Source organism: Camelina sativa, chromosome 5 (genome assembly GCF_030686135.1).
Source record: "Camelina sativa cultivar CO46 ecotype springtype chromosome 5, ASM3068613v1".
In the NCBI taxonomy this organism is placed as follows: domain Eukaryota; kingdom Viridiplantae; phylum Streptophyta; class Magnoliopsida; order Brassicales; family Brassicaceae; genus Camelina; species Camelina sativa.
Window position 1 is genome coordinate 15073548 of NC_141884.1, and position 11169 is coordinate 15084716.

The 11169-nt window shown below is 38.9% G+C and overlaps 1 non-coding gene across 1 annotated transcript; it reads right to left on the bottom strand.

Annotated features, from left to right (window-relative positions):
- Positions 1-10828: 10828 nt before the first annotated feature.
- LOC147943775 (small nucleolar RNA R71) lies at positions 10829-10930 on the bottom strand. The gene has a single exon (XR_015558751.1). It is a non-coding gene; the product is annotated as a small nucleolar RNA R71 (small nucleolar RNA).
- Between the last annotated feature and the right edge of the window lie 239 nt (positions 10931-11169).

Consider the following 11169-nt stretch of genomic DNA (forward strand, 5'->3'; position numbering starts at 1 on the left):
CTCTCCATGGTGGATGAGGTTGGACGCATGCAAGGTTATCTCCACAAGTGAGGAAGGCGTAGCCAAGGTTCTCTTCATGGTGGAGGAGGTTGGACGCAAGGTTCTCTCCATAAGGGAGGAGGGCAGAGCCAAGGTTCTCTCCAAGGTTGGCCATACACTATTATGATGATACATCATTGATTAGTATACTATGTAATATATTTTTTATTTGAGAAGTTTCTTGAACCAACAATTTTAGTGATTAAAGAAACTATGCAAAAGTGAAAATAAAATGGACATATAATAGTTGGCTTAATTTGTTTATATAGATATTTTCCTAGGTGGTGGTAAAGAATATATTTGAAACATACAATATACTTAGGTGTAAAAAATACACCTAATAGTTGGATAAAATAGGCTGATCAAACACAAGCTTACAACAAACAGAGATAGATAGATTGGAAAACCATAAACCGTTTTTGATAGATCCATAGGAGCTCGGAGACAGAGGCTACATCATGATGTGTCAAAGACACTTCCACGAATACATTGGGAAATTTAACATTAGTTACTATCAAAAGATTTTGTGACGTTGCGAAAGAGCTTTTAGTTTCATTGGTTACCGGAGCATGCCACTTTGAGATAGCTAAATGACGTGAACATGTTCTCTCCACACATGAGGAGGGCAGAGCCAAGGTTCTCTCCATGGTGGACGAGGTTGGACGCATGCAAGGTTATCTCCCCAAAGGAGAAATGCGGAGCCAAGGTTCTCTTCATGGTGGAGGAGGTTGGACGCAAGGTTCTCTGCATAAGGGAGGAGGATGTAGCTGAGGTTCTCTCCATTGTTGGTCATACACTATTGTGATGATACATTATTGATTAGTATACTATGTAATATATTTTTTATTTGAGAAGTTTCTTGAACCAACAATTATAGTGATTAAAGAAACTATGCAAAAGTGAAAATAAATAGACATATAATAGTTGGATTAATGTGTTTATATAGATATTTTTCTAGGTGGTGGTAAAAAATATATTTGTAACATACAATATACTTAGGTGTAAAAAAATACACCTAATAGTAAGATAAAATAGGCTGATCAAACGAAAGCTTACAACAAATATAGATAGATAGATTGGAAAACCATAAACCGTTTTTGATAGATCCATAGGAGTTCGGAGACAGAGGCTACATCATGATGTATCAAAGTCACTTCCACAAATACATTAAGAAATTTAACATTAGTTACTATCAGAAGATTTTGTGACGTTGGAAAAGAGCTTTTAGTTTCATTGGTTGCTGTAGCATGCCACTTTGAGATAGCTAAATGACGTGAACATGTTTTCTCCACACATGAGGAGGGCAGAGCCAAGGTTCTCTCCATGGTGGACGAGGTTGGACGCATGCAAGGTTATCTCCCCAAGGGAGAAAGACGGAGCCAAGGTTCTCTTCATGGTGGAGGAGGTTGGATGGAAGGTTCTCTGCATAAGGGAGGAGGGCGTAGCCGAGGTTCTCTCCATGGTTAGTCATACACTATTGTGATGATACATCATTGATTAGTATACTATATAATATATTTTTTATTCGAGAAGTTTCTTAAACCAACAATTTTAGTGATTAAAGAAATTATACAAAAGTGAAAATAAATAGACATATAATAGTTGGCTTAATTTGTTTATATAGATATATTCCTAGATGATGGTAAATAATATATTTGTAACATACTGTATATTTAGGTGTAAAAAATACACTTTTTACAGAATATATTTGTAACATACTGTATATATTTGTAACATACTGTATATTTAAGTTAAAATCTTCTTAGGTTCACCTAGGTCTATTTAGTGGTGTTTTGGATTCTCTCTTCGTAGAAAATTGTTTCCTTCATAGCTGTGGACTTACACAAATTTATTTTAAGGGTATAAAGAGTTCAATCCTCTTAGAATTACTCCAAATTCTCTAACTGAAAAGGGTATTTAAGAAACACACAAACTCAAATGTCTCAAAAGCTGATCTCTCCTCAGATTTTCGCCTCTGTTGAGAAAAATGGAAAAATAACAAAGGCACTCAAATGTCTTCAAATTTTTTTTTTACTGTTTTCTCAGACTAAGTTTTATTATCAAATAAATGGACAAGAAGCATGACTGATACGAACACAAAAAGACATGATTTCCCCAAAGGTTCAAAAGAAGTTTGAAAGACTTACGTTGAAAGTTAGATCACAATATACTGATCTTTTGACATGAGAGGTAAGAAACAAAGCTATCACTACAATAAAAAAACCAACAAACTTTATTTTTTAAGCATTATCATCACAAGAACTAGACAAGATTATACATGCATGTGTTACGAGAAAATTTTCAAGATTTTCGACAGTCATATCGTATGTATCCGGATGTGTTTCTCAAGCTATGTCAGCTTATTCAAGACACGACGCATTTGAAAGATACAATATTTATCTGTGTTGAAGAAATGGTTGCCACCTTTCTTATCACTATCGGCCAAAATTCAAGGTATGGTCATACTAAAGATACTTTCAGAAGATCAAAATTTGCAACAAGTACAAATTTTCGTAAGGTTTTAATGGCAATATATGCAATTGCTTCGAGTTTGATGGTCAATCCTAACTTTATGGTAGCTCCAGTTTTAGCCTTAGTTCATGGTATATATTTTTAGGTTATATACTTATATCTATATTTTTGTTTACTATTGTCTTTTGTAAAAATAATACCTAAGTCCTATTTTTCTTTTAGAACTGCTTGGGGGTAATTGATGGTACACACATACCTGCTATGGTATTAAAACAACCAACCCATTTTTTTATAACAATGATAATCTAATTAAATACCCTAAATATTTAATTACAATCCAAATAATAAACCAACAACAAATCAACATGCACAACGGAAAACAAACCAAACCAACTCTAATTTAATATAAATACCGTATCAATTAAAACCAATAAAAATCATCAACCTAACATGCTTCTAAACCAGGTTCCAACATAAATAGCATGACCAATAACACAATCGAGACCCTAGATCATCCTCCTTAGATCTCTTTCACACCACAACAGGCTTCTCTCCTTCTCTCTCTCTTTTTTCTCTCTCAACATCAACAATGAAAAGCAGCCACAAAATAAGAGAGAAGAGGCATCCAAAGCATTACAAAAACCATCACTTAGGGCTTTCTAAAACTGGCCCTAAACCGGGTGAATTTAAACCAAACCGGTCAATTTCATGATTTAACGTAAATTGATCGGTTCTTCCACTTTTATTCTGGGACACGGACATTATAATTCTTCTCCTCTAACAAAATATTCGTCCTCAAATCTAAACACACTGCCATCATCCGCAAAACTCCTCCAAACACCGCTGCAACGGTTCGCACCACCTAACCATCCGGTCTACTGCAACCAGGACACCAACGACCCAAACAACCCTGACCTCACTGGTCAACACAATTCAGACCCCACCTGATGTGACCGCCGGACGCGGTCGTCTACCGAGTCGCACAGACGGACGGTCACTGCAGACGGACGAAACGAAACTCTCTCGGGCCGAGGAAACTAGATGAGGCTTTCCTCGGACAAGGCTCGGAGATTTGAATCCAGAGAGGAAACAAACGGTGGAAGCAAGAGATGAGCTGAAACGAACGAGCGGATCGAGAGATCTGGCCTTTGGTCTCGGCTTCGGTCGAGCAGTCTCGGTCGCGGTACGGACGATGCGGAAATCGGTTCCCGGAGTTTGAAGGTAAACTGCAGAAACGGCTCTCGGCAACACGGAAGTGGTTCTCGCTGAGGCGGTAAGAATCCTCAATGATACGGTAAGGATTCTCGGTGATGCGATAAGGAAGGTGGAGTCAAAGCGGAAGTACAACAAGCGGTAGGAACCGGACGTGATACGGTAGAGATGGACGCGAAGGTGGTTTGATGCGACGACACATGGGAGATGGCTCGACCCGTGATATGGTCAACCAGTCGATGTCGAACCCGGTTCGAGATCGGCTAGGGTTTCTTGGTAGTCAAGTCCCGGACTTGGACTAAGGAGAGAGGCGAGACAAGAACAAGATTCTCTCTTGTGAAATTAAATTCAATACTTCAAGTCTGATTTTTACAATGAGTGTTGATGCCTTTATATAGTGAGGCTTACATAAGGAGACTCTAAAACCCTAGAGACGTGGCCATGATCTAAACCATACACATGGCCAAAAGCAAAAGCAAAAGTAAAGTAAAGCAAAGACCAATCCAACGGTCAAAGAAGGTTCAAGAAGAAATTCAAAAGAAAAGAAGGGAAGGGGATAGGGTGGCCACGTCATTGGCTGAACGTGGATAGGATCTTCACTTCCTTGGCTCCCAAGCATGTCAATAAGTGTTTCCAAGTCATGAGCCAAGTGGGAATGAAGTGGAGATGCACTAGAGTCTCTGCCTCGTTAAAACCTCTTCGGTAAACCCAATGGGACAAACCCGAAGTAGGAAAAAGAGTACAGCTCCTTCTAATGGCTTAGGGATGTCTTCACACTGGCGTGATGGTGAAGACACTCAATTCAAGCTTCCCAAAGCTGGTCGCGGCTCAATGTGCCTAAGTGGTGATGCTAACCTCGGGTCCTTTGTGTGTAGGTTGAAGCTCGGCCTTGAAATACTCAAGAGGTGAAATGTTTTGCTCCTCCAAGTTGATTCTTCGTTTGGTCGCCTTGCTGGAGCTCCCTTGGTCGCGTTGAGGCTCCTGGGAGGGTCGCCGGTGCCTTGGCCGCGTTCGAGATAGGCGTTCTGTCCATGTCTGATGCTTCTCGGTCATGCGTCTCGGAGCCGTCCGGGACGTCTCGGGCGTCTTGGTCAGGGGGTCGAACCCATGATCACATCACCACCGGTCAACCCAAACATGACTCTCTCAATCAACAGAACTCTGGACCCCCGACCAACATAAACCTGACCCTCCAACACTCAGAAATCCTAAGATTGAACCCCCATCAACCCTGAGATCCATATCCGGTCACCACAGGAAATCTGAGATTGAACCCCCATCAGTCTATTGAACCCGCATCCGGTCACAATAGGAAATCTGAGATTGAACCCCCATCAATCTCTTTAATCCGCATCTGGTCTCACTGCCTATCTCCACGTCCTTGACACTTTTGCCCCCAACTCATCTGCTTTTAGGTCGCAACCTTCAAGCCATACCATCACATTCTCAGACCTCCCGTCTTCGAACAATACCGTCTCACCCTCAGGTCGTCACCCTCGAGATCTCGGTACCAGGAGAACCCCATCTTCTCTGCCACCCTCAGGACCGCAGTCCCTCGAGCTATCAGTATCTAGGAAACCCTCCGTCCCCTCAGGATAACCCCCATCTCTTTCATGAGTTGTTTAGGACCTCCCGCCCTTACAGCAAACGGTCATAACGTCTATAAGCATTTCCTCAACCAGGACCATCCCCGTGATCCTCGTAAAACATCGTAATGTCTTACCAACCACCTTATTCACTTCTGGAAACTCACCTCTACCTTGGCCACTCCTAGGCCACACTCCAAACATTCCAACCACTTTGGATGTTCACACGCACTTTTTCAAAAAATAGACAAGTTCTAACTGTTTATAAAACTTTTTATTTTTAGAAACTTTCTATTTATGGAAACTTTTCATTTATAGAAATCCTGAGAAATTTCCTTTTCTAAATGACACACAAGTCCTAAAAGAAAAATCCATAATAAATATCCATCTTAACTTCTCGGAAATCCATTTGCAACACATCCATTTTCTAAAATCACCACTAACGGTATTCCCCGATCCACCTCTTTCCAATAACTTTTCAATAGCCAACTGCACTTCCCGCACATAAGCTAAAAAAACACTACACAACTAACAACACACAAAACAACTTACCGTGGAATCTCATTGAAGGCTCGAAGAGGATGATTCTAAGACTCCATACTCACTTAAATTGACTAACTACTCATAATCAATTTCCAACACATAACAACGATTCACAATATCATGCACCAAGCAACAGGAAAATAATTCCACCAATTAAATTTCTTTAAACCACTCTAACACGAATCCCCTTAACTGCTATGATACCAAACTGAAACAACCCGACCCAATTTTTTTAAAATAATAATAATAATATAATTAAATACCATAAAATATTTAATTACAATCCAAATCATAAACCAACAAAAAAATCAACATGCACAGCGGAAGACAAACCAAACCAACTCCAATTTAATATAAATACCATATCAATTAAAACCAATAAAAATCATCAACCTAACATGCTTCTAAACCAGGTTCCAACATAAATAACATGACCAATAACACAATCGAGACCCTAGATCATCCTCTATAGATATCTTTCACACCACAACAAACTTCTCTCCTTCTCTCTTTTTTTTTCCTCTCAACATCATCAATGAAGAGCAGCCACAAAATAAGAGAGAAGAGGCGTCCAAAGCATTACAAAAACCATCACTTAGGGCTTTCTAAAACCGGCCCTAGACCGGATAAACTTAAACAAAACTGGTCAATTTCATGATTAACATAAATTGATCGGTTCTTCCACTTTTATTCCAGGACACAGACGTTACAGGTATAAAACAGTGACGCTCCAAGCTACCGTATTAGAAAAATGAGTAATATCACAAAATGTATCGGTTATTTGCAACTTTGATAAGAAATTTATATATGATTTTAGTGGATGAGAGGTTTCAACTCACTATTCAAAAGTATTATATGATTCTTAACAAGGACTACTAGATTTGTGGTTGCAAAAGGTAATTCTGTACAATATTTGATAAACTATTAATTTTATATATCACAAACATGATAACCTAATAATTACACATGTTAAATTTTCTCTCCGAAAAAATTTATTTATCTGATTGTGGATTTACGAATAGACGCAAATTTTTGGCTCCTTGTTTTGGATATATGTTGGATTCACACACTCAAATTTTTGTTTATTTTGTGGGTTTAAACTCTCAAGAACGAAAATACAAGAAAAATACGTATAAAACGTGTGCAAAATGTAGAAAGTAAGGTAGTGTTGTATTGATCTTATGAAAGGATTTGATCCCCTTTTTGGGTCTACAATGGTGTATATTTATATCCAGTAATCAGTTGCCTAATAAATGTATTAATCATCCTTTGATACGTTTGTTTCGTTCCTATATGAAGGTATTGTGTTGACTGAGTTTTATAAGCTGTCCAAACATGTCATGGGATTGCTATTAAACCAGGATCTCATACAATTATTGTGATATATGAGACAACAAGATAGAATCAGCATAGATGTCTCATAGATGGTGTGTAAGTTCACATGAAGACAATGAGCAGAACTGAAAAAGGTGTTGAGGCACTACTTGATACAGTTGCGGTAAGAACATATGCGATGTTCCAAAGTAGTACATGAGGTAGTACATGAAACCAAACTGTATGAATACTTTGAAGAGTTGAAATACAGAAGTTTGGGGACGACTTGGATAAGCCAAGAGGGTTAGATACAACGAAGATGGTATCAATCGTCTGAAGCAATTCTTGGACTAGTTCCGAGAATAATACAGGAAGTAGTACAAGAAGCTGAGCTGAAGAGTTTGAGTACAAGAGCTTGGGGCCAATTTGGTCAAGCCAATATCTTAAATGGAAGATTCTTGATAGGAACATGAAGAGAAACTTTCCTTGTCCATAAGGAAAAGAAAAATTTTCAATTCCTATTTGTTGTATAATAGAAAAATTCTTTTTGGTGTAGAATAGAAAAATTGTCAACTCTAGTGTTGAGCAATTGATATGAATACCAAGAGGGCGCTTAATGAAAATTTGCGCTCCTTAGTAAAGTATTCACAAAAGATACACACAAGGTGTATGGCATCGCCCCATCAATAAGATAGAGAGATCTTTTGATGGTTTATTCATCTAGAAAAGAATGATAGGTATATTAGTGCTGATATCATAAGCAATTGTAATTGCAATCTTTTTTAAGTGAATTTGTTCTGGACTAGGTCCCGGAGATGTAGAAAAAATTGAACCCATTAACAAAGCTCGTATGTTGTCTATTTTATGCTCATACATACTAAGTTGATTATACACATAATTAATACTTAGCCACAAATATGCGTTTACACTATGATTAATGTTGTAACGTCTCCCTTTGAATCTTGTCGGACACTTATTGGATTTCTTCGAGCTTATCTCCTCCGCCCCCCACGGCGAACTCCTGAGCACTTCATTGATAGTGAGCTCTTTGGTTTCACTTTGACATGTTAACTTCTTTATCAGTAACTATTAAGTATTACCTCTAAGAATTTACTGCCTAAAGTTGCGATCTGGAAACTTTGCATGAATTGTTCAATCATCGTCATGCATCTCTATGAAACGTGACTGAAATAATTTTGGAGTTTTTAAGGAACAGTTTGTGATATTAAATCCGCTCTTCCGTATCCTTCTGAAGCACAAACATAATTAGTGTTGGCTTGTGTAGCCTTACACAATTTTCTGCGTAAGTATTGTCAGTCGGATGAATTTCCTGTTGAAGAGGTTGCTGAAGTTATTGATGAAGAAAACATGGAAGACAATACTCTCTATTAGATGGTTCTCAAAATAATGAAGAAGTTTTTGAGACATAATATTAAGAAACAGAAAGTGCTAATATATCGAGTAAATAATGGCTCGGCAAATGTAGAGAGATGGAACTAACCCTAGGCGTTTGGAAGAAACCGAAAGAATCAACTTTTTTGGTTATCGGGACCAAACTTAAATGATTGGTTATTGATATGTCTATATTTTGTCTCTCCTTAGCATGTATTTGTCATGCATTTAGCTAGGATAACTAGTTGTTTCGCATCATTTTCTAGCCTCTTTTATACACTTTGCATGTTTAGGTAGTTCTTGCATCATCCTTGCATACATTGTGCATTTTGGAGTATTTTAGGTATCTAGGAGACGTCGGGAACACATCACTCGAGCCACTTTTGAGTCACCAGTCGAGCCACCCGTTCGACCCACCCGTTCGAGCCACCCGTTCGAGCCACTTTTGATTCACCAATCGAGCCACTGGACGCACACCGACTCGATCGCACATGTCAGGAAGATGCTCCGTCTCACACACTTCAGGAGATTTCCAAACCGACTCTTTACCATATCGTTTTAAGTTTTTGGGATTCACATGTTTCTACTATAAATACATTTTGTTAAGTCTTGGCTTGAGACATCTTTTTATCTCGTCTTCTGTTCTTATCGTAAAGTTTTTACCTAGCCACCTAAAACGTTGTCAGACTTTGTAATCCGATATCTTTGAGTTGATTAAGTTTTTGCATTTGATTTTTTCTACAAAGTTGTTCACCTTGTTTTTATCTATCTAATGATGCTTGATTCAATGTTTCCTGAGTTTGTTTGTTGATGATGATTTCTAGATCCGAGTAGTGTTAGAGTTCTTGAGGATAGGTGGAAGATCTTAGGATGTAGGGTGTTTAAGCTTTGATTTATATGATTCCCTTCTGGAATAGAGTTAGAAATACTAGTTTCTCTCTGATCAATTGGAACTAGGTCTTAGACATTTCCACGCCCAGAAGGTGTTTAATGAAATGTCTGACCAACTAGTGCCAAAGACTTACGTTCCTAGCCTAAGAGATTAGTTGTCTAGGATGTTTGTTGACGTGAATGAACTTGTTTGTCATGCCATGCTTGATCATGTTTCTCTAGCGAGAGTTAGGTTTGGAAGTTGTTGAGTCTGAGTAGGTTCTGTCAAGAGATTGGATTAGCTAAGCCAATGATGTTCATTGTTTAGGGATAGTTTGCTTGTAGCATGTTAAACACTCTGTAGACTAGGATACTCCACCGACATCAATTAATCCCATCCTTAGGACTTCTATCTTTTGATTGATATTGCATTTTTGAGACCGTTTTTCATCTTGCTATTTAATTCTTGTTTAGACTCGATTTCGTTTGTACTCATGCTTACTTCTTGTCATACATTTTCGTTTCTAGTTTTGTAGCTCATTTCCGTTTTGCATTCTTATCATTCTAGGATTGTTAGACAAACACTCTTTTTGAATTGGCTCGACTTGTGATTACTTGATTGCATCTTGAGTGATAGTATCATCCCAATTGGATTGACACCTTAAGTATTACAACTGCATAAGGTTAATTGAACCTGCTAGGACACACAAAAATCCTAGTATCAATTTGGCGCCGTTGCCATTTGGGATTCGTTTTGATACATTTAAGATTTAGGGTTTTGCAAGAGTAAGTTCTATTACACAATTATTCTGATTACTAACTTGTTTTGGTCGTCTGCTTATTTGTTTTGCATCTTAGATACCTGTTCATTGCAACCTTGCATGCAGACCAGATCAAGAGGGCATCATAATCTCCTTCCTGCTATTGACGACATCAATCGGTTACAAAGACCACAAAAATCTCGTACTTCCATTGATCATCCCGCACCAGTCACTATGGAACAACCTAACAGACCAAATCCGAGGCCGCGAAACACGCGAAACATTGGTGCTGGAGATGCACCAAACACTCATACTCAGTGTGCTGGAATCGTCCCTCCCGCCATGTAGAATAACAACTTCAAAATCAAAAGTGGTCTGATCACCATGATCCAAGGAAACAAGTTTCATGGGTTGCCTATGGAGGATCCACTCGACCACTTGGACGAGTTCAACCGTCTGTGCAGTCTCACCAAGATAAACGGTGTGAGTGAGGATGGTTACAAGTTGCGCCTCTTCCCATTCTCCTTGGGAGATAAAGCTCATCAGTGGGAGAAAAACATTCCCAAGGGAACCATCACCACTTGGGATGACTGCAAGAAAGCCTTTTTGGCCAAGTTCTTCTCCAACGCTAGAACATCACGTCTCAGGAATGACATCTCTGGTTTTACTCAGAAGAGCTCAGAATCATTCTATGAAGCCTGGGAGCGTTTCAAGGGTTACAAAAGCCAGTGGACATGGTTTCAGCAACGAGTCACTGCTGAGCACTCTAAACCATGGTGTTCTTCCAAAAATCCGCATGCTGCTTGACACTGCTTCTAACGGTAATTTCCTAAATAAAGACGTTGATGAAGGATGGCAACTGGTTGAGAGTCTCGCCCAGTCTGACGACAACTACAATGAATACTACGACTGCACAGTTTGAGGTGATGCCAGTTTGGAGGAGAAGTACAGGAAGGACCTCAAGAATGTCAATGAAAAGC